General features: G+C 36.8%; 1 protein-coding gene across 7 annotated transcripts in view; it reads right to left on the bottom strand.

The window, feature by feature from the left end:
• Positions 1 to 21,435, bottom strand: part of MAGI2 (membrane associated guanylate kinase, WW and PDZ domain containing 2) — a 1,118,509-nt gene that overhangs the window by 622,729 nt on the left and 474,345 nt on the right. Inside the window, exon 1 of one of the 7 annotated variants that reach the window (XM_074367576.1) lies at positions 10,349 to 10,925. The exons of the other annotated variants lie outside the window; for them this stretch is intronic. The gene's annotated coding sequence lies outside the window, so the exon portion shown is untranslated. Of the gene's footprint in view, positions 1 to 10,348; positions 10,926 to 21,435 lie in introns of those variants that run through there. 7 annotated transcript variants of the gene reach the window in all.

Raw genomic sequence — 21,435 nt, 5'->3', positions numbered from 1 at the left:
TTCTCTTCATTCTCTTCATTCTCCATATTGCCTTACATGTGTGCTCACCATACATCCATTTTCTCAGCAAACAACGCTTTTTATGCATCTTAGCCAATATGCTTTCTTGTGCTTGAAGTATTCTTTCACCTTTCCACAACTGAAAGAATGATATTCATAATTCAAGATCTTACTCAGATTTCCCAACATCTCTGTGAAGCCTTAAGTTACATAAGGTTAGAATAATTCCTTCTTTCCTCTATGTTCATGTTACTATGGTAGTCATATTTGGATCACTTGGTTCCATGTCTGTTTCCCACCCTGAATTATGAGCTTCTTATAGGCACAGATAACTCTGTATCTTCGACATTTCACCAAAACCATAATAAGATTTCGAATCTTTGCTTAAGGCACTCAACAATCCATAGATTGCAAGTACAACTCTACCTATGTAAACATATTTTTGGGAAATTCATTGTCAGAATGAAATCCTTAAAGGGCTTAGCTTCCAGGAAATAACACAATATAGTTGTCCAAATTAAGTAATCACAATTTTACCAGAATCAAAAATGATAAAAATAGTAAGCTATAAATATTTTAATATTTTACTAGAACTTCAGATTTGAAAATCTGACCTACTTAAAATTATCTGCAAAGAAATTTAAAGATAAATGGCTTGATTTATTTTTTAATCAAGAATTCATTTCTAGGTTAAGACATAGCACTAAAATGATTGCATGAACTTTATTTAAAACCAAAAAAAGCAGCTAAAATTAATAAAGTCACAAGTAGATAATTTTTTTCAGGACATGGTTGGTACATGCTTTGTGTTAGATCTTTAAAGTTTGGGTAACAAAAAGGACAAGAAAGTTAATTAGGGGATCTTATTTTTCTCTCCAGTTGTGAATGTTAAAATGACAAATTTAATGTGACAATGTTCATTTCAAAGTGAGAATTTGAATATCACATTGGATAAAATCATTAGTTGTAAGGACGAATGATACTAATATAAAGTTGTGACTAAAAATTGTTAATCTAACAAAACACCTGTTATTCTTTTTCATATTGCTATGACAAAATAATAAGCAGATTGACAGTGGTTGAGTATCTTAATGTGTAAGTTTATGCATAAAATTTTTATCAGACATTTTCTCTATTTTCCAAGATAAACTTCTTAATTCTTTCAAGTTTGGTCTTTAAAGAAATAAAAGGGATTTCTTTGTGCAATTTCTCTGTGAACATTTGCCTTTTATAACCTGTACAAGTTTTTTCATTACATAATATTTTTAAGACAACATTGTCAACTTATGTAAAGTAATAGGGTGTACTAATGGTATAGAAGTTCCAATATTAAAATTTCCACCCAGATTAAAAAAAATTATCGTGCAATGGCAGTTCTTAGAATTAGAGGCTTGCAATTGGATTTTATTTCTTCTGCTCTCATGCTAAATTTCTTCTCTATCTTACTAATGAGATGCCTACTTTCCCTAGTAAATTCTGACACTAACTTTCCTTGACAATCTTATTGGGCAGTAACCTACATTTTTTATTGTAAGAAGGAACTGATATCAAGAATATGAATTTCTTCCTTTGCTTTGTATCTCCAGGGGCATTTTCTTCCACTATGTAAGGGTATGAAAGAGAAAAGCACATGATGTTCATTAGCTGGCTCTCTTGAAGTCAGGTAGCAGGAAGTCAAACCAACTGGAATCCTCAGTGTCCACTGTCAAGAGGCACCTGAGTCAAACACCTAGCAGATGGCATTAGAAGAGCTTATATCTCTGCTTTCAACAAGGATCCACGAGGGAAGTGGGGTAAGACAACACATTAACGGCAGTTTCTGTTTATTATTCTGTTTATTCATTTATTGGCTTACCATGTGCCAAGCATGCTATAGGAAATAATTTCTCATATTTCTAATGTCAAAAAAAAAAAAAACCCTGTCAATAAGTATGATAATTTCCATTTTACAGAAGAGGAAAATGAGGTTAAAAAGCCTAAGGAAGCTGTCCAACTTTATACAGCCAATATGTGCCAGAGGCCAGACTCAATTCTGGTCTCTCCTGCTACACTTCATTGCTCTCCCAATGTGCATAATAGAAGTTGGTTTGGGAAAAAAGAAGAAAGATATTAGCTTCTAGTAAGGTTCATTTCCTTCTCTTTCCAGGACATACACAGATGGGTGACTTGGAGGGAGAACTGCTTCCATTACATAGCTTGACAACAGAAATGACCTTACATATTCATAATTTGTTCCCTAGTTACTGGCCAAGCTGTAGGCTGCAAAATTGACTAAAATTTCATAAAAGGGTTCTCTACTTCTAGTGCTTCTCAAATGTTAATGCAGAATGAAACCAGTTAGGGTCTTGTTTAAATATGTAGATTCTGATTTTATAGGTTGGAGTGAAGCCTGAGAGTCTTCCTTCTGACAAACTCCCAGGTGATGCTGATGTGGCTGGTCTACAAACCCACCCAGAGTAGCAAAGCTCTATGCAAAGGTAAGACACCTCCCCTTTGCCTCCTCATTGCAGTGGTGGGTGGATATAAGGGAGCACTGAAGGAGAGATCTCACACCATTTTGGACAAAAAGACTAACATGATTCATGGACCCTATCGAGAATTAATTTTTCATGGATCAAACTGTTTAGCACAATTTCCTGTAATTCTACCTCTCATTGCTCACATTTGACTATTAAACTTCATACTTTCTTAGAAAAAATATGTAGTGGTTTTTAGTATGATTAATATCTATTTTCAGCTTTAGTAAAACTGAGACTAAAAAGACCACTGAATAAAACAAATGGAGATTTTAAACCATTTAATCTCATAAACTTACATTACACTCCTCCTTCCACAATACGGACAAGAGGAGGATCAGCTTCTTCAAATCATAACAAAAATGTGTATTAACTATGTGTCATGTCTTCTGTTAGGCAAAGGATATAAGAGGATAATCAAAAAACAACTCTCTTTTGGGAGAGTATATTCTAATGAGAGAAACAGAATTGTAAACAGAAAAGCAAAATATGTTTGCATGTGTGTGTGTGAATATATAGTTATGGGGAACAACCAACTTTTCCTGGGATCAGGGGAGTAGTGATCAAGGTACGTTTTATGGAAGAGCTGTGTCTATAATTAGCATTTGCTTGGAAGAGAGCATTCCAGACAGTGGGAAAAAACACACAGATACTCATAGGCATAAAATAAATGATATGGTTTGGTATATTTGCTTCTAATGGTTATTGAGACTACTTTGAGAAAAATTCAGGCTTCTATGATTAATTCAGTCAAACCCAAATATAGAGGATTCTGTAGACTGGAGAGAAAGAAATATGGGAAATGAACAACTGATAACTTCATCAAAGGCATGCCACTCACCAGTAATAGCTAAATGTGTTCTTTCAGGTTTGAGGGACATGAACTATTAACAGAGATAGTAATAGTTCAATACCATTTCTTTGTCACCTGAATTAGATAAATAAAACGAGCCTTAGCTGTTCTTAAACACTAATGCACCAATAATAAAAGAAAGACTTATGATTCCCAGAGTAGCAACTATACATTAGGAAATCAAAGTTACCATATGCAGCACCATAAGAAGACTTATATACACAATGGGAATGAAATATAACCTGGTGATCCACACAGAGCAGAATTTCATAAACTACCAGCCAATCCCAGCCACTTTCATGTTTTCTCTTTTGAAATAAAAGAGAAGTCAAAGATTTCAATTTTTGAAGTGTTACTTTAACAGAGACCTACTGAAGGAGTAATACACATAGGCATGTGGAAGGGGCTATCTGTGATATCTCAAAGGGATGATTTATATTCTCTCTTTCCTCCTTTTAGAGAAGTGAGGGCACCTAAAAGACCATGTGTGCAGTCCTCCTCATGAAGTATTATTAGAACATTTGCTGGCAAGGGGTCACTGGAGGGACCCCACTCTTTAAACAGATGCACACCTTGAATTATCCTAAAGAGATCAATATCTATCTAAATAGGGAAAGTCCAAAAAGTCAATCTAGTACACTTTCATAAAATTTCACAACTCTTGGACTTAACCTAAAAGCCAACCAGCTGTCAAAGTAACCACGATAAGGCTAGGTACAGGTTACTTGCCCTACTTCAAAATCACTTAATTTCAATTCTCTCATTATTTTTATGTGCATGCACCTTGATCTCTTCTGGCTTCTTAGCTATATTCAATCTTTTTCAGGATTTTCTACAGGGAACCTTCAAATCAAACAGGTTTATACTACTAAAAACATACAGAAAGATGATTCTTACTCAGTTCTGTGTTTATGTTCTGTGGAAGACCAGAGAAAAAGAATGTTTCCTTCTCATGGCCTGGTGTGAATGTAAGGTTTCTACAAGGTGTTAGGCTGACTGCAATGAAATGAAAACTCTACTGTATATCAATGAGTTGATGATGTATTTATAGAACATGAACCACAGGAGAGCTATACTGAGCACTTTCAATAAACCTCAATTAAAGTAATCAATATTGCTAAAAGAATCTTTAAAAGCACCTCTGACAGAAAACTTCTTTGAGATTAGTTTTAAACACCGAGATAGAAAGAATACTTCAAGGTGTAATGGGAAGTACATTTCAGTGTATAAGTCCTAATGCTCAGGAACTCAAGATTATGGTTTAAATGAATGACAGCCTGATAAATTCTTGAATAAAAGGTATTTTTGCCTTTTATACTTAAGAAAACAAACATGAGCAGTATCCTCTATAAGAACTTTAACACCTTTAACACCCTTTATGCTAAACCCCTTTGAACATTTTTATTCATGTTTTTCCTAAAATGTTACATTTTTCTTTTCCTTCCTCTCTGATAATTTAAATATTACCTATCAGGATCCACTTGAAGTTCCACTTCTACAAAATCCTTTTCTTTATGCCCCAGTATTATGACTATCTGCACAACAAATACAGTTATTGATTACAGATTCTTAGAGTAGTTGCCAGTTATTTCTTGTCAGCTCCAAAGCTGAAAAGTAAACTCCCTAAACGCAAGCTTCATACTCTACTCTGCTTTACAGTCCCTCATATTAATAAGCAGGGCACTAATCAGTTCATGACAACTTTGTTTAAAATGCAAATATTGCCAGAAGAGTTGCAACATAGGTAAGCTTTCAAAGCTCATAATCTAATTAGTAGCTTAGTTAGCAAGGTATGACCACTATCAGATGAGACCTGGAAGGATTCAGTAGGTTTACAAAAAGAGGTGCTTTAGAGGGAGTAACAAGAGATAAAAACAAATCACAATTTTGCCTAAGACTGGCCCTGCAAACACTTGGATGTGGGTAGCAAAGTTCTTTTTGAAATATACAACAACACTCAAACAATCTTGACAAAAGGGAGACCCTGGGAATACTCTGGTACTGTTCACTTGTCAGGTGTCCAAACCAGCTAATACAATTAAGAGAACTATTATTTGTTGAGCCAAAGCCACACTATGTCTATCGACTAGTATAGGTGGCTAAGTTTTATTTATTCATTCATTTAACATTTAACAAATGTTTAGTGCATATCTAAAATGTGTGTTAACATTTCTGAGGGCTGAAGGATTCTATTGTGAACAAAAGAAATTTGGACCTTAACTTTAGAAGGCCCTGACTCTTGACAGAAAGAGACATTAATCAAATAATGGCATTAATATTCAACTAACAATTAAAAAAAACTTCCATAATAAAGAAAAATAATGAGCCCTAAGGATATTGGTAGAGAGAGCCAATTTAATATCAGAGGAAGTAACACGGGCAGAAGAGTGTTGTGGCAGAGGAAACAGCATGTGCCAAGGTCATGAGGTGGAAGGAAACATGAAGCTTTCCAAGAATCAAAGAAAAACACTTCTCAAAGAGTTGTATGAATGCAAGACTGAGAGTCCTTCAACACTTGGACAGCAATTCCTAAGCTTGGCATTTAGGCTTTTGCAATCGTTTGAGTAAAAGGACCCAGAGGACTCAGGTCTCTGCTGTGGGCCAGAGAAGTCTCTCATCCCCACTGCCTTTCCTTTCAGGCTGGGTTTGTACCCACGTGGGCAGTAATTTGCAAGACCCCCGACTCCAACAAAACTTTGAGTGACTTCCAAAGTCATTGAGAGTTTAATGCTGGGTAGAAAAAGTCATAGAAACTTCAGGCTGAGAGAATATTAAAGAGGCCTGAAATGCTTGCAAGGACTGGTCTCTGTCAGAGATGGTCTTATAGCAAAGGTGATCTCTTTTTATTAAATATTCTATTCTCCCAGAGCTAGCCCCAAGGAGAAGAGAAAGGTGAGCAAGTTGAGTGGATGGCTCTGGAATCTGAGCTGGGACCCTGTTAATATGGGAACTTCCTGATCTGCAATGCTTCAATTAGAGTCATCAGTTAAGCTTGCTTCTTCTCCATTGGCTGACTGCCTGGCAATGAGGCTCCTATTTCATAATACACGTCATTGTTAGTTTCCTTAAGGACCCAAAGGTTTGATTTGCTTTACTGATGAGGAAAAAAAAAAAAAAACTATTCTGACTGTTCTTTCACAGAGTAAACAGTACATTTTCAACCATCTTGATTAGGAGATTTTTAAAATCATTTTCATTTTCATTAGATGTATTTTTTGTGTGACTTGGGAGAATGCATAAAGGATCTATGGAAGGAAACAGAATAATGCACTGCTTTTGGAAAATATGCTTATTTGACAGAAAGCCATCCTTGTGATGAAAACTAAGGAAAGAATTCATCCCACCATAGTGTATATTTAGTATACTTTATAAGACTTGATATGCTTGAACTATATAGTATCTGCTTTAACCTCTGATATCTGTGAATCACTTGAACTGATAATTCACATCATACAAGGTTCTAACCCTTTTTAAGGTACCATTTTCCCAATTGCCCTAAAATTCTGCTACCTTCTGAGTAAGCAACTGAGGTCTTTAGAAGTAAGATTACCACAAGCTGTGTGACTTAGAGCAAAAGCTGAATCATGCAGACTTAGAGGAGAAATGCATCTGAAATTGAACATAAAATTAGAGCATTTTAAACTCAGAGGCTTTTGTCATGCTCATTTAATATCTTGTCACCTAATAAGGCTTTTAAAAACTGGAAATGGAATTTAGGGTAGTGGAATTTTAATAGTGATAGAGAAAATAGACTTTAGAAAGCAGGCCATTACTACCTAAAATAATCTCAGAAAGTTAGAAGCTTTGTGTTAAAAAAATATTTCAAGAAAAATTGAGTTAGTGTAAAATATACTTATCTGAAACTTCACTGTTTCATCTCGACTTTCCCTTTCTATGCCACAGGTATCACATGAATAACTAATTTTCATTCTTAGGAAATTTCCTATTTTCCAGACTTGAAGTTACAAGAATATAGGCATACTGAAACTTATTTCCACATCTGGATTTTTCTTTTTTAGCTCTCATTAAGAACTCACTGGTAATCTGAGGGTCACTTGAGTAACACATAGATCTCATTGCAAAGATTTCATGTTAGTCCTAGATCTTCTGTCCCTTGATGGCTGCTGCTCATGAACCACTTCTATATTATAGTTATTTTGCTGCTTTTAAAAAAGCAAAATTACATTGGTGGGAAGTTCCTAAGGTTCATGATTCTTTTGTATGCACATATTATCTGGTTTAAACATCAGTGCCATCCAGCTTCTGTAACAGCTGGTGAGCTATGCCCTTAGTTTTACAAACACAATTCTTTCATTCTAGACATTTGAAATTTCCCGGGGTAAAACTCCCTCACCTGTAGTCATTATCAATAATTAAGAGTGACCTTACTAATCGTCCCATGAATGTTGAGATCCATGTTTTCCTTTTATTATCTATTGTTATTGTTCATTGTTCAACTATAATTGCATCAATTTCCCCAAAGCACACTATGTACCATAGTCAAATTGTCTACCCATATAAAAGTGGTAATCAGACCTATATGTGGTATTAAAGTTCCATTACTGTTATTCTACTACAGAGGTGAATCCTATTGCCCCTGTAAGCTCTTAGCTTTATCAAAATTATCCCAAACAGACTCCAAAAAAAACTATGCTATGACTCCTATCCTATGTAAGTGTCCCAAGAGGCAAACCCTAAGAGGGATTCCCTTCAGTGAAGCAAGTGGTATAATATCTAAAGTACTTATGAAGCTGTTTCCATAATGCTGTTAAAATGATTGCACTAGAAATCTTACTTGTCCTAATGTAGAGATGATTCCATTACATTTCAGGAAGGCTTGAGGTTTTTGCAAATTTCTGGAACTAAAGGAATAACATGCAATTTAAAGAAGTATTCCTTCTGCACAGTGCACAAACTATTGCACTGTTTTGAATCCTCCTGTTGTCTTCTCTGGTGGATAGCACTGTACTTTTTGCCTAAAATATGAAGAGCCCTTCCCCTTCCTCATGAACCCATTCTCTAGTCATAGAAGTACCACAGAATGCTGTAGAACAGAGGGAAACCGATTTCACACCCCTCCACCCCAAACAACACACGCTCTTAACCAGCGCCTCAAACACACAGCTCTCTGCTAAAGCGCATCCTGCCTCTGCTGGATGGAGCTTTCACAGACCGAAGCCTAAAGGAAGGGGCAATGTGCCTGCTATAGCTTCTCCACCTCCACTCCCTGATCAGCACAAGAATTCTTCAAGAGGCACATGTGGAGTCCAGGACAGTAGTACATACCCTCCCTGCATCCCAACTCCAGGACCCTTTCTGTTTGCACAACCAATCCCAATTCAAAAACAGGGGAACAACAGTAAGAAAGAAAAGGGCAGCATTCTCTTTTCCAGAGGTGGATGATAGGCAAGTATCCCTGTGTTTTTACCTGTCACTTCCCATGCGGAGAATCCAGATGTAAAGTGTCACACATGCGTGCGCCTTTTCTTAGAGAAATTGTTGACTAGCCCACTTCACAAAAACCAAAAAGTGTATATCCTGTTCAAAGAAATATAATCTACCCTTTTAAAAATGGAAACCTGTGATTGCTGGAAGAATATCTTCTGCTAGCCTCGCTGGGTAGTTTGTACTTGAAGTAAAACCGTCACCACCCACTCCCCATTCACGCCGAGATTTAAAAAGGCAGGCGAACTGAAAGGAACCACGAGCCAGTCCGTCCCTATCAGAAAACAGCCATAAGAGCAGATCACGCTGGGGAAGGGCTCAACAACTCGGAGGAGAGATATGGAGCCATTTTTCACTAGGTTCACAAGAAAATGTCAGCTCACAGCTGTAGTGCACTGCTAGAGCGAATCTTAATTTGGTCAAAGGGGACCCAGCCAGTCACCCTCACAGAACATTTCCTTAAAGAGTCCATTACAAATCTGATTCCTTCTGCTCTGAGCATCTTCTTGATAAATTCTTTGGGAATTGCATGGCACGATCTGCATCCTATTCAAAACTAAATGCCTTCCCCCATTTCCTCTTAAAATCATGTGAATCAGATACTTCTAAGTGAACAGTCAAAAGAAAAGAAAGAAAGAAAAAATCACCTCTCCCCACTCCCCACCCTCCTCCGGCTTCTCGGCTAATACCTCTGGGCAGTTTACTTCCGAATAGAGCAGATTTTTGACCAGTGCACAATGACAAATTGGCATACAAGTCTGCTATTACAGAAAGCACAGGCAATGCTTTCTTTGTAAAAACACAGGAAAATACACATGCTGGAACAAAAGACACTCTATCTACATGGCAAGAAACTAGAGAAATTATGTGTGTGTTTTACACACATCCGTTCCCACTTATAAAAAAATGGCTTTGTACCTATTTTAATTATGACATATAGTATTCTTTCCTTAAAACCTGGTCCCAATAAAATTAATTTTTAAGCTTTGACTCCAAGGGGAGGTAAAACACACTCTGCTGGACGAATACCTGGTGTGTGCCTTTGTTGGTAAGGTGCCATTTCAAACTTATTATATTTGAACTCAATTATGTGGGAAATTGAGATAAGGCAAATGCCGTCAGATATCTCTCAATTATTCTGACATTACAAGAAATGCCAAGTCAGCAGATATTTGCTGTTTACATCTCACAATAACCTAATCATGCATTTGCAGCCTTCTGGAGCAAAATGCTAACTAGTCTCAAACAGCCACCTGACAATCTAGGGCTGAAACATACATTCTGACTCAGAAGGAGAGAGACATCATGATGGCTCTCCACTGGCTGTATTAAACAAAAGCTCGGCGAGCAAACGAGAGAGGCATTTGGTAAATGAAGTGAGAGTCAAATCAAGTTTCGGTTCACATCTGGTGGAATATGACACTGCCTACCCAGGGGTTGGGGAGCAGAAGGGTTTGGAGGTTATAAATAGAAAACACACACAGACACACAGACAGATATTTAAGCAGACCCGGGTCAGTTTCAGCTTACTAACCTAGAGCTCTGTTCAGAGGAAGCAGAGAAGCCGCACGTCCTCTCCCACCTTTCCATGGTCCACATCAGTGTCTTCTCAAACCACCTGTACTGATCCAACCCATTCTCAGATAATAGGAGTGTCTTGATAGAAGTAGTCTCAGCTGAGCTTTGATTTTTTTTTTCAGCCTGGGTGTCTAGAATTTTCCTCTTTAAGCCAGACACAGCAACACAAAACTGCCGCTGAGGTCTTTTGTTTTCCCCTCCTCTCAAAGATGAAGCATGCAGCACTTCTCTCTCTCCCTCTCTCTCTCTCTCTCTCTCTCTCTCTTTCTCTCCCTTCCTCTCCCTCTCTCTTGCTCCCTCTGCCCTCTCTGGCTAACGCTCTCTCCCTCTGTTTCTCTTTCCCCAACCCCCACCGGCAACCTCACTGGATTCCCGTTCAGTCGGGGTCATTTACATCTCCCAGCAGGAGAACCCGTGCTCTGTGCGCCTGTCTCTCACTTTTGGGTTTCCTGTGTGAAAGGGAGGGGAGCGGCTCTAGGTGAAGTCAGGTGACCCCTCCGTTAAAAGCCAGTGAGATGGATGGAGTGTGTGAATTTTAATATACACACAGGCACATTAACATTACAAAGCAGAGAGGAAAATCTAGCTTCTAGAGATTAGGCATTTTTGTTTTTGCTTTCATTGTCCCCTTTTAGCAATTAAGAGACGCTAGTATAGTATAATGAAACGTAATTAAACTTTTCAGTGTTAATAACAAGGCTGCATACTTTCAGAATCATCCAACTGAACAATTCTTTTAAACTTGTAAGCATGACACTTTCTTTTTCTTTCAAAGGTCAAAGAATCAGTCATTTTACTGTTTACACACTTTTTCTAATTTGTCTTTTCTTTCTTTGACACCTAGTTTCTTATCTCAAAGGACCATCATAAAAGACAAAAAAATTCTTGTGAAAGGGAAAATAAGTGACAAGGCCAGAGCACAGAGCATGAATAGAAATCAATAGTTTCCTACCGTAGAACTAGATTCAGTAATGAGTAAATTTTTGCTCTTAGGCAAATAACTTTTCCCTTCTCTGTTTCAGTGTCTCTGTCTTAAAATACAAAATAAATATAATGAATGTAGCATCTCCCCTCCCTGTCAATCATGCCAGCCTCACAGAGGAGGATGTCCAGGTAGATTATACCACTCAGGGCACCAATTGAGAAGCAACTGGAAAAACATGTGCTAACTTTGTACAGTGTTGAAGATAAATTTATGGTCTACAGACCTAGATCCTAAAGAGTAAATGTGCTACCACCTTGTTTCCTGCTCCAAAGGAACGATGTCCAGTAGAGAATATTTCTCCTATCTCTATCATGCATTCTGCTCTTAGAAACACTGAAAACAAAAATGAGATCTCCATAAGTATTTTGAGAAGTCTAGATGAAAAGTACTTTATAAAGCAAAAATGACAAGTGACTAGAAGAAGGATCAATAAGTTTGACAAGAAAAAGAATCTCTTATTTGGCCTTTGGTGGCCCATGCATGGACTCTTAATTTCAAGAGCATGGTGATACTGATGCCTCAGCAAAAGAGGAAAAGCAGGGGAGAGATGGCACAGACTCACATTAACCCTGCCTCAAAAGATAACATTTCAAACTCTTAAACAAACACCTCTCATTCTCTGGAGAGTTATGTCAGGGGAGTGCTGCAACTGCTGGGACTGACATATACCCTGTCCTCTCCACAGACACCACTCAGGGGTAGATGTGGTAACAGCTATTCACTTTTCTTGCGTGTTTTGCATTTTAAAAGCTTTACCTTGCATGGAAAAGACTCTATTCAAGCTTTTAAAATAAATTATATGCTAACTGGCTGCAAACTTAACTTTGTGTTACCAAAGTTGGCACCAAAACATTGGACAATAAAAAATCTTCCCTCAGAAAAGCAAGTTGGCTTAGGTGAATTTAGGAAGACCTAAAGTTTGTAGGTGGAAAACCTCAAGTATTTCATTTTACAGTCTTTTATAACCAAACTAAGTGTTCTTTTATTTTTATTTTTCCCTTTTTGCAATGGGCATCATTATTTTGCATCTACCCAGTTTTTTTCCTCCACCTTATCCTCTAGCCTTTCTCCTTTTGGCCTTGGCATTAAGGAAATTTCCTTAAAAGTACAAAATGTTGACAATGAGAGAAAGTGGAATTATGTCAGGTAATATCTAGCCTTTAACCGAAACTCTAGTGTATGGCAACTTTGAAGCTCCGGGGTATGCTAACAAAGAGGTATGATGAACGTGGAATCTAGACTGCATTTTTTTGTTGTTGTTATTAAAATTGAAGGATCTTGATTTAAAGAGACTTATTAAAGCTTACCAATGGGAAGTCAATGAAACAACCGCAAAAAAAGATGAAATAAATTAGCAAAAATGTTATGGCAACTAACCCCAGCCATCTTTCTAAAATGCTTTCCATTCCTCTAGGAACAAACAGAAGTACTGACAGTGTGGAATAAATCTTTACTCATGCATCCATTTATTCAACCAATGTTTATTGAGCACTTCCTTTGTGATAAGCACTATTCTAAGCACTGAGAGGGTACAAGATAAATAAAAGAGTCTCGGCCTTTGCAGAAACTGAAAATATGTACTGGCTGACATACAACCAATGTTAGTGCAAAATGTTACAGAAGGTTAGAAAAGAGGAAAAATTCCCCTTAGTGGGGTGCAGGCTAGTTACAATAGAATAGGTGACATTTGAACTGAGCCTTTTAAAATGTGTCAGTTTTCTAGGTAAGAAAGCAAAGGCAGAGGGATTTCAGGCCAAGAGACACAAAAAGCACCAACAAACAGAGAGCTCTGTGCATGGGGTCATGGTTAGACGCCAGGGTGCTTGGGGGAGGGTGGCTTGAAAGGTAAATAGGAACAGGCTGTGAATGATCTTGAAATCTCTGCCCAAGAATGTGTGCTTCACCTGAGATGCAACGGCAAGTTATTTAAGGTTCTTTGGCTAGTAAACTGTTTTATAAAGATTATTTTGGCAGCAGTGCTAGGGGTGGATGATAGCAGTGTTTCCCAGACTTTCCCAATGATAAGAATCACCTGCAACTGATAGTAAACACATAGATTCCCGGGTTCCACGCCAAATCTAGAGGAGAAGGCCAGGAATCCCTATTTTTAACTAACGTCCCAGGTGAGAAGACATACACATATTTATACAGAGAGTTAATTAACCCGGGATTGTTATTAACCCAAATGAAAGACTTCTGCTTTTTTCACACTTAAATAAGAGATTTTTTATATAAAGGTTAAAACAGTTATCAGAATTAAATGTGATGAATGTGCTTATTTTGCACCATGTAATATAAAAGTATATACATAGTTTTTGTAATCTCATTCCTATTTTTATCTTATGTGAAACTGTCCTGTCAGCTGAACTTATTTATCATCTCTCCTCATATCAGGGTCTTTCTCATGTCTGCACCTTTGATTGCTCTTTCTCCCTTTTCTTTCTCTTAGCTCCACTTTGTCTGGCTTTCAAGGACTCCCTGCTAACAACATGCAGGGGGACCCACCCCTTTTAGCATAGTTCACATGCAAGGTATAATGCTGTTACAACAGCAGCACCAGGAATAACAATACTAATTTAAAACTCTTACATTAGTGCTAAGGGATTTAGGTTCTTTAATTCTCAGAATAACTGTGAGGTACTATTACCACTACTCACCCATGAGGAAAGTGAAGTCTGGAGATATTAAATAATTCACCAAAGGTCAGAAAACTAATAAATGGAAGTTTGTGGATTAGGAACCAAGCAAGTCAGTCTGTGCTACATGATTAATATCATATAGCATCTTATTCCCTGAGCATCTGGAACCCAAAATAGAGCAGTTGGTTATATCAGCAGATAATACTGTTACTGTTTTGATTTCTGCTCTTTTGCATATTGGCTAAAGGCTCAATTTCAGGAGTTGGACTCTGTCTCTGGGCTTAACGGCTTTCTCTGCCACTCCCAAGCTGTGTGACCAAAGGCAAGTCATTTTATCTCTCTGTGCCTCGGGTTCCTGACATTTCTCATAGTTTCATCTTGAGGCTTAAATGAGAATTCACCTTAGGTATTTAATATAATGTCTGGAACTATTAGATACTCACTAAATGTTAATTTTTTATCATCATTATTGATGTTATTAATAAGTGAGAAGTAAATTTTCTGTATATCCCCATATGAGTTTCCATCTCATCTGGAGATATTTAAGGGTAAAAAAGCACCACTGACTGTGTATTATTAAATGTAGTTTAGGTAGCTTTCATTCTACTGCACAGAGCTACAATTGCACCAACTACTACTTAACTAATGATGAACTACATACATGGCTTTATTATTATATCTTGTAATGTATGGTCTCTTGAGACATTTGTGATGGCTCCCTGGCAGGCAGAGAGTAGAAATTACACAATTTTTAAAAAGCCAGCACTTAAATTTTACCAATAAACTATTAATTCTTCCTAAAAGGCAATTATACCTGCTTTATGTAAAAACTACTGTCTTTTTTTCTAAATAAACATTTCCGTGGAATGCTCCCTTACATTCAGAAATATGTTTAGTAGCAAACTAAATTTCTTTAAAGTATGCAGTGTACCTGTCAGTTAAGTGCATGTTTAGTGTAAATATGGTATTATGCTTCTATGAAATCAAAATAAAATAAATAGATCTTATCTGACAGTGGGAAAAATTCTGCAGGAGAATTATGGTTATCACATTTTGCAAACTATAAACAAACATAACCTCAAGAAAATTCTCTTCTTTTTTCAATTATATAAAGTTTTGCTTCTAACAGGAAAAGATCCTATTTTTGAAGGTTTGTATGAGTGTAGACTAAATGATCGATGTATTACTCTGTTTACCACTGGGTGTGCATGTAGATTACTTTTGGGTTGGCAGGTATAGTCAATGTCTGCAGAGCCAGAATCTCTGGGAACTTTCTCTCCTTGCCTCATAGACTACATTACAATTTTCATCAAAAACAACTCATCACTTTTTGACTGTTTATGCCAAATTAATGCATTTTCAGTCACTATCAGAAGTATCCCATTCTACTTGAAGATAGTTATATGTATTGCATGCATGCATAATTAAATGTTTGATTATCTCATTCTAAGAGAAGAAAAGTCAAAAGCAGAAAATTCCTGCTTTGAGTTTTTCTTTAGCCTTGACTAACCAGCCAGAGCAGGTGCTTTAAGAATGGCCTTTAAATACAGCGTGGTGTCAAAGATAACAGGGCTTTAGCAACCCTGACTTCATGATTTTCCAGCTGTGTTGTACTAGGCAAGTTACTCATTTGTAAAACAGTGATGATATCTGTTGCACAGAGTTCTCAGGCACTAAATGAAATAATGCATACAAAGTTCTAAGCACAATGCCTGGCACACCATCAATACCATCACCATCATCCACTATCGTCACGTCAATACCATCAAGATTATCACCACCACTGCTGCCATCACCATCACAGTCCTTCTCCTCCTACTCATCATCATCACCAGTACTTTTCATGTACCAGACACTACTCTAAATAAGCGAATAATAAATAGCAGCATCCATATTATGTTATAATATTTTCTTTAATTGGTTTTCAGCTCATGTTATTATATATTCTGAGCCTATTGCCCTGATGTAAAACACACTATCATCTTCCAATAGGCCTTAATGAAAACAAAAGCTTACACTTAAATACCTTTTGGTACATGAAGTGAAAAAGAATGTAACATGCTTTCCTTTCACTAGTCTTCCCTCTTCATAAACAGTTCTCAGGATCAGACCTTGCACATGGAAGGTCCTACCTAGATTTCTAAGTCCTCTGAAGGTAATTCATTACGCATTAACAATGCACACAAGAATATGCTTCATAACTAAGGAGACCAACACACAAATAAAAGTGAAGTGCTTTCTGTAACAAGTGGGCATAAATAAATTCCATTGTTGACAGCTGTCCTTTTTGGACTGCATTTCTGATCTCATAATGAGTCATTCCACTTCTGACTTCTGAAAACCAGGTTGAATTGTATCTTTCATTTTCTCCAGAGGCTCACACTTTTCCATAATCCTTCATCTACTTTACCTCATGAACCCCACAAGATGGACATAAATGGAGCATATATGGGGACTCCTGCTGCACAAGACCAACTTTGCCTGAAAAACTGAGCCTGGACAAGATTGTGAAGTGAGTGCGATTTGTTGTCCATACCTTCCACCTTCCCTTCTGCCCTTTGAATCACCCAGTGGCACTTTCTCCATTGCCTTCAGAGTCCTTCCTGATTTTAATTCTCATCTCAAAGCAAGCCACAGTTTAGCAGAATGCACTGTTTACTTCTGTATGTGTTACCTAGAGCAGGATACTTTTTATCTCAGTGACTTGTATGGTTTGTACAATGTCTTAAAATGAAAATATTCCTTGGAAGTAGAAACCAAAAATAATTTCTAGAAATTCTAAACCATGGTCTCAAATATGTCTATTTCAATGGGTTAAACTCAACAGAACATATTTCTTACAAAGCCCAGTTTCAAACCATGAAGGAAAATGAATAGGGTGGGAGCTATATACTCTGACTTTGGAAACTCACTTTGGAAAAAAGGGCAGTGGATGGGCACTTGGTTTTAATCATAACTCAACCATGAACTGATTGTGCAACGTTGGGCAAGACAGCTTAAGGCCCCTAAGCCTTAACTTCTTCATTCTGTAAAATAGAGTATACAATATCTAAAAGTAAATGCAATCATGGAATTGCTAGCATAGAATCTGGAACATAATAGCTCTCAGGAAATAGGATTTTCCTTTTTGCTCTCCCTAAGTAGTCAGTCACCTATTAAATAGCTCCTTTTTCCCACGGGTCATCTTCCATGGGTCACCTGATCTACTCACATCTCTTTCGTTCACCTGACATTTACATTAGTGTGTTTCAGCAAAGTGGTTTCACTGTTCAAGTAAAATGTGCTTTTGCAGAGGGTCCAAATTTTAGTCAAGTAATCTCTTCTCCCCAAGGCACCAGAGTAACTTTATAAAATCAAAATCAAATTAAACTGGATTGAGAAAGAAGAAAAAAAAGAAACGGAAAGAAAGAAAAGAAGATAGAAGTGAGAGAAGGGAGAGAAGAAACAGTTAACATGATCTACCCAAGGCCAAGAGATGGTACATAGGAGAGAAAAGAGTTCAACTGAACTCTATTAGGATTCATGAAACCTGGCCTTGGATACTCGTTTAATGTCAATGACCTTCTACATGAAATGAAGGTACTGAACTTTTCCCAAGATTGCATCCAGTTCATGGATTTTGGTTTCATGACATTAATAAGTAAAACATTTCTTGAGGATTCTCTAATATGGAACCTAGTTAGTCCTTTGATACTGGGGAGGGTAGGCTCCCACTGACTCAACCCGATTCTTTGTCAGACAGTGCTGCATGCTTTACCTATCTCAGCGCATTTAATTTCTACGGTAGTATATTATCCCCACTCACAGAGGAAGAGTTTTTGGCTCAGTGAGTTTATGTGACTTTCCCGAGGTCAGAGAGGCAAAGGGACAGAGCAGGGATTAACAACACCTTTCAATACAAAGCCACAGGTGCTTTTTACTGCGCCATGCAGCCACCCTCTGGGACACAAACTGGAAATAAATCTACATAGGAATTAAACCTTTACTGAATGACTACAATGATATTTTAGATAAATGTGAAGAATCCTGAAACAGTCATGGAGATTTGAGGAAAAAATACCCTATTATGGCAGTGATATGCTGCTAAATGTTTAACAATTAGCTCTAAAAAAACCAAAAACAAACTAATTTGTAGCATTTGCCAATTTCTGCAGAGTAAATATGTCACCATAGCCAATTTCAAGCTATCAACTTAAAGTCACTGAACTGAAGTGGAGAAGAGATGTGCACGGAGGGCTCTGTCAAGTCAATGCTGCCTGTCTCCAATATATCACTTGTGTGTGTGTGAACCTGAATTTCTATGCCATTTTAATTTTCTTAAAAAAGTTTAAAAATAAAAGGACAAAATATCAGTGCAAATGCTTTTCAAGTAACTATGAGTGCCATGTGTTTCAATTATGTTTTATCAGTTTTCTTTTTTGGCCAGTTATGCAGATCACTAGTCCACCTCTTTAAATTTCAAAATACAACCATCAATAATCCCAGCAAACAAAACAAAACAAAACCGGAAGCTCCTAATCTTGACCTTCTTATTTCTTTCTACATACTAGTTGTTCTTACATCACTTTTGAACGGATACTTTTAAAGATTTCTTATGAGATGTGTGAGGTGTTTAAGGGACCCCCCCCAAGGCAGGGTTCCTCCAGTCAACCAGTAGGTGACAACTGCAGTATCTGTCAGTAGTGTCTCAGAAAAGGGCCATGAGGGAAGCCTGAACAGAAAGAAAGAACAAAACTATCCCATGGCTCTGCATCCTTATTCCTCACCTTAAAGTGCCAGAACTGCTTGAATACATCTGGGATAAAGGCAAGGTGACTGACAAGTTACAGGGAAATTGCATGCATAATTTACATGGCCCTGTGAGCAAGCAGAGGAGTTGTCATTTGTGTAGACTGCCTCACCAATGATATTCAGATAGATTGTTTGAGGAGTAACTTCTGATTGCTGAGACAATTTACTTCACCTTATCCATTTCTTCTGATTGTGAGATATAGAAGTAAGAATACAGTAGAGGGTTAAATGTGAAGAGTATCCTTATGTAAGAAAATTTGCACAAATGGCTGAATTATTGCCTATATAAATGTGCCGAAATTACTCCTCACCTACTAAATAAAAGAAAAAGAAGGATGCTGAAAGCATCACTGCTATTTAGTGGAAAATGAGATCTGAGAATTGAAGAACAATGCCTTTCTAAAAGATTATGATAAAGGGGAGGGAAAAAAATCCTGAAATTTCAAGTGTTATCTACAGCATGATATACTTGTATCTGAGGATAGCCTATGTAGTAAATACGAATGCAATAGAATGTTAAAATAAGAAATGATGTTTTATAATAGAAGAAATAATGCTTTAGGATCAAACTAAAGCAAAGTATGTTAACAGGCAGAATATCCTAACTATTAGCTTGATAGGCACCAAGAAAGATGGTGGAAAGGAACTGGGTATTGTAGTCTGGAGAATTTTTACTTTGAGATCTTTAAGAACACAATGTAAATATCTTTCTTCAATTGTTATTTTTCTTACTGATAAAGAGTTAAGGTAGAATAACACGTTGGAATTTCTTTCTAAATGATTCTTTAAAATTCCACATTTTCCTACATTTTAGACAACTTCATAAATGATGAAAATAATGAAAATAAAATAAAAGCCTGATTCAGATTTTTCAAAATTTGACAAGGTTTCTAAATTTTAGATTGTCAACTTCAGAAACAGAATTTTTATCTAATGAAGTTAAAAACAGCACAAGTTGAGTCAAAGCTAAAGCTCTTCAAATTCAAGAAACATATTAGTAGGGTGATAACTTCTAATAGGACAGCAGGATAGGAGCAGAGAAGAAGGATTCATTGTAAGTTCCTTCGGTAGAACGAACAGGTCTTAGTAAGCAAGTGGATGCGTGGTCATGTGCAAGGATAATTTAAGAGTGATCAATTACAATAACTATAGCGATTTAAACATATACCTGAACAAAGATTGGAGTATCTCTTAAAAACAAAGCAAAATTTTGATGCTAAAATAAAATCGAAAGGGTGTCCTCAAGTGGCCAGCAGAGGAAAAAGAATGTTTTCCAGAATGATTCATCACATAAAGCCATGTCTGCTTTATTTTTGGAGGATGTTGATTTGACGTGGAGATGGTTAGATGTGTCCCTCTGAAAGTGTATGTGTGTTCACAAGATGTGCAAGAGCATCATTATAGTTGTCCCTTGATTTAGAGTGCTATTTTGAAAACAGTACTTTTTAAACTGGTTTCCAGTGTTTTTGGAAGGAAGTTCTACTGTATAGGAGCTCTGGAGCTTTGCCCCCTATAGATTTTCTCCATTGGAATTAAATAAAATTTAATTGAATTACAGTGGGTGAATCTATGGTGTCAATTGCTGGCTCTCAGGTCAAGGAACTCTCCTTCCTCAGGCACCCATGCCTACTAGTGCTGAGTCTAGGGCCCGGGTCTTTAGAGAGCAGTACTGTACCAATGAACACCTGTGTGCATTAACAAATAGTAAAATAACTACTGTAGTGAAACCACATTTAATTTTAGGAATTGCAGAAAAATCCAACATATTTCTATTTTAGCACACAGGATGTGGCCTACTTCTTTAAAATGTCAAGCACTGAGACACAGATTTTATTTAAAGAACATGGAAATATTCCTTTCCTTCTTTGATTGACTCAAGGACATAGTCCTTTCTCATCAGGGAAAAGATAAATTGACACTGTTTTCTGAATGGTCATACTAAAAACATCGACATAGTGTATCAGGGAGCAATCAAAGGCATTATCTCATTTGACCATTATAACCATTCAATCAGATAGCTAAGGCAAGTAAGATAGTTTTTCAGATAAGACACATGAAGCTTACAAAGGTTAAGTGTGTGGTTTTTTTCCCTGTAATTTTTTAAACTATTAAATAATGAAATAGCTAAGAACTATTTTCTGCATCACTCTAAAAGTTCTAGCTAGGCATGTATGGTGCCTGAGTAAAGATAAGCAGGTCTTTTCTTCCTGCATATATGTAAAGTTAAGGGGGGAAAAGTATATCTATAACCCTTTACTTACATTTATATCTATATGTTTATGAATGTAAAATGCACATAAAAATTCACACTAACCTATGAAATAATAAAATTCTCACCCTTGAGTTTTGTTACAACATAAATTTTGAAGCTATCATTTAACTCCAGAAAACCAAACAAAACGACACTGAAATATTTCGAAATGAGATAAAAATCTGTAAGAGTTCAAAAAATCTACATGAGAGGAATGTTTTTTAATTTTGATCTGCCCCCAGTTAGTTTCTTTAAAAGTTGATTAGGTTTATGCAAGTCTGAATCTGCAAACAAAATGGAGATTGAATACTTTTACTTTAGAAACCATTTTTATTGGTTGCATAAGATTGTGCAAAGTTGTGTAAGTGTTCTATTTT

Source organism: Camelus bactrianus, chromosome 7, assembly GCF_048773025.1.
Source record: "Camelus bactrianus isolate YW-2024 breed Bactrian camel chromosome 7, ASM4877302v1, whole genome shotgun sequence".
Lineage (NCBI taxonomy): Eukaryota > Metazoa > Chordata > Mammalia > Artiodactyla > Camelidae > Camelus > Camelus bactrianus.
This window is presented reverse-complemented; position numbering and strand designations above follow the sequence as displayed.